Source organism: Bombus vosnesenskii, unplaced genomic scaffold, assembly GCF_011952255.1.
Source record: "Bombus vosnesenskii isolate JDL3184/JDL3185 unplaced genomic scaffold, Bvos_JDL3184-5_v1.1 scf7180000015010, whole genome shotgun sequence".
Taxonomy (NCBI): domain Eukaryota; kingdom Metazoa; phylum Arthropoda; class Insecta; order Hymenoptera; family Apidae; genus Bombus; species Bombus vosnesenskii.
The window spans coordinates 3,539-6,481 of NW_022883772.1; the positions used below are offsets into that span (position 1 = coordinate 3,539).

The 2,943-nt window shown below is 27.6% G+C and overlaps 1 long non-coding RNA gene across 1 annotated transcript; it reads left to right on the plus strand.

Annotated features, from left to right (window-relative positions):
- The first annotated feature begins 1,571 nt into the window (after nucleotides 1-1,571).
- Nucleotides 1,572-2,359, plus strand: LOC117240854. The gene is made up of 3 exons (XR_004494803.1): nucleotides 1,572-1,766; nucleotides 1,864-1,910; nucleotides 2,326-2,359. It is a non-coding gene; the product is annotated as an uncharacterized LOC117240854 (long non-coding RNA).
- Nucleotides 2,360-2,943: the final 584 nt, after the last annotated feature.

Genomic DNA, 2,943 nt, shown 5'->3' on the forward strand with positions numbered 1-2,943 from the left:
TCGTAAATTTTTGATATTATAGCTTCATAAGTTTCTCCATCCTCTGAGTATATTGCACGATAAGGTGCTCCTATGATCCATTTCTGTAGAGAGAAGATGTGTATACAAATAAATATAAGTAAATAGCAAAATAAAATAATTTGCTTCTTAATCAATATATTGAATAATATTCTGTATCAAATTTGTAATATTCTATCAAAATCACAACCTTGTGTAATTTACTTGCGTGTTTAGGCTGCTTAAGATTTTGTAGGTTTTCTTTCGGTTGAGAATTTCCAACATCCATTCCCATTCGCTTGATAACTTCTTCTTTTGCTAAATATATTGCTTTATCATATGCTTCTATTAATGCACTATCATCCCAAACATTATCATTGGCTGTGTCTGTATCCTTTTGAGATAGCCAATTATACGTTATTAATATTGATACAAGTATTTTATTATCAAACTATTGCAAATTATCATATATGTCATTTTTCAAAAATTGACTAAAAGGTAGTGGATACTGTTAATTACTATTATGCTAAGATCTTGTACTAAAATAATGTTAAAACCATTACGTTTCCATTACCATACATACGTTTCCATTTCCTCGTATAAAAAGAACATTCATATCATCTGCCATTTTAAAATAACATCATTTAAATATTGAATTTGCTTCTGAAATATTAATTTGACTCATTTCTTTAACTCTAACACATTGTAAACAATGATGACATTATACCAACTATAATACTAAAAATCTATTCCCCATTCATTCGAAAGATTATTTTTTGAAGCAAGGTTAACATTGAATGTTCCCAAACTTCAATAACTGTATTTTACTTTCTTTACAATATCTACCAATATATTAGAATACTATAAAAAAATATTGTATGCACAAGAAACTGTTTATAGCGAAATAGCAAAAGAATTAATCACATATTATAACTAAAACGAGATTGTTAAGCAGATTATATTATACTGCATATGCGTTAGTGTTTCAGCTGGTAAATATAGTTTTTATATCTGAAGATAAATAAGATTTAATTCTATAAAATTGCATAATGAATTATACATATATCTATTACTATTCGTATTTCCCCTGAGTTGTATGTTGTCAATAGCATCAATCACGAACATATAAATAAATATAGAAGAAACCGTTCGGAAAAGGAAAGGGAAAAATGAACATGGAAGACAAGAAAGTTTTCTTCATGTTTAGCGTATGCGTGATACGCTTTGAATGTCTCAGAGAAAGATAAAGATACTCTGCTCATTTCTATTTGTTCCGCAGAACGAGAAATTTGTTGTCTTTCATATTGGTTTTTACGATTCAATTTTTGGGCAGTTTTCCCTAGCGAGTGCCGGTCCCTGTTTGATATAACCAGACCGTAATTTATACAGATATGTAATATAGATATATATTTGTAAAACTGAAATCAGATGAAATAAATGTTGCCTGAGGTTTTAAACGTTTAATAAAAACAATATTTCATTTGGAAAAAAATGTAAGATATGTAAAATTACACATTGATCATTTTGCTGGTCTTGTATCATAAAACGTGTGGCCCGAAGAGCACATGTCCGGTAGAGATACGTCACTTGTGTTAGGAATCGTTTTATAACCTATCACAGTAAGGGAACGTCCCAGTATAGCAGCCGAAGAATGCCGTGGAAGTTTTTGTACAAAGTACAATTGATCTACAATTGATATTTTCCGCAATACTTATCTGGTGTTCGGACAGGGTGTCCCATACTCATGATATTTATGACAGTGGAATGGCGTTAGTAAATCAATTACAAAAATTTTCGAGATCAATTCTCGGTATTGCATCAAATTATTCAAAATATACAAGCAAAACAACGTTGCCCTTTTTGCAGGCAACAAGAGGAATATCGACCACGCAATCACTTTCAGAAAAACAAGAGTAAGTGATACAAATTTTCTTGTGCTTTCCTTCTTTTTTTAATAGAATTTCAGTACTTACCTTCCAATATAAAATTGGTGTCAAAATAATAATGCTAATAATAATGTCTAAGAAATTTTTCTCTTTGTAGGAGGATAACATCTAGAAAAATAACATAGTATTAATAGAATAGTATTAATAAGAACAACATTGACAGTGAACAACTAAAAATATAACACTGTTATAAATATATGATGTACGAATTTTATTTATGTATTATTAAGACAAGTATATCTTATTTTTAAATTATTTCTATTATCATAAGTGATACATATAATTAAGGTATAATTAAAAGAAGATTAATTGAAGAAACACAAAAAATAAAGAAAATAATTATATTGAGATAATTTTTATCTTTCATAAATATTATTTTCAGAGTAAATATAACGTTTGTTAAAGCAAGTGGAGAGAGAATCAAAGCAAAGGGGAAAGTTGGAGATACTATATTAGACATAGTAGTAAATAATGAAATTGATTTAGATGGATATGGTATGTTTTAAAGAAGCATAATTTACTTAATTTAAAATAAATAATTTTGAGGTAGAAAATATTTGAAAATTTTCATTTTTATTAAGTTTAACATTCTTATTATTTTTAACTTTTGATACTTTATTATATAAGTATGTTGTAATCTTAAAATATAATTGATATAGGTGCTTGTGAAGGAACATTAACTTGTAGTACGTGCCGTTTAATATTTTCGAAAGAAGTTTATGACGCACTTCCTGACAAACCAACAGATGAAGAATTAGACATGTTGGATTTAGCATATGAATTAACAGATACGTTATAATCAGTGATATTAATAATCAGTATCAAATTATTCACATTATTAATTCTATTACCTTTTAATATTTTATAAAGTGAATTTTTCTATTTAAATTTATGTAAAAACAGGTTAGTATTGGGTATTTCGAAATCTGCATCTCAATGTAGAATTTCAAATCGCTATCTCTGAATACTACGAAACTGAAATTATAATAAATGTTCATAG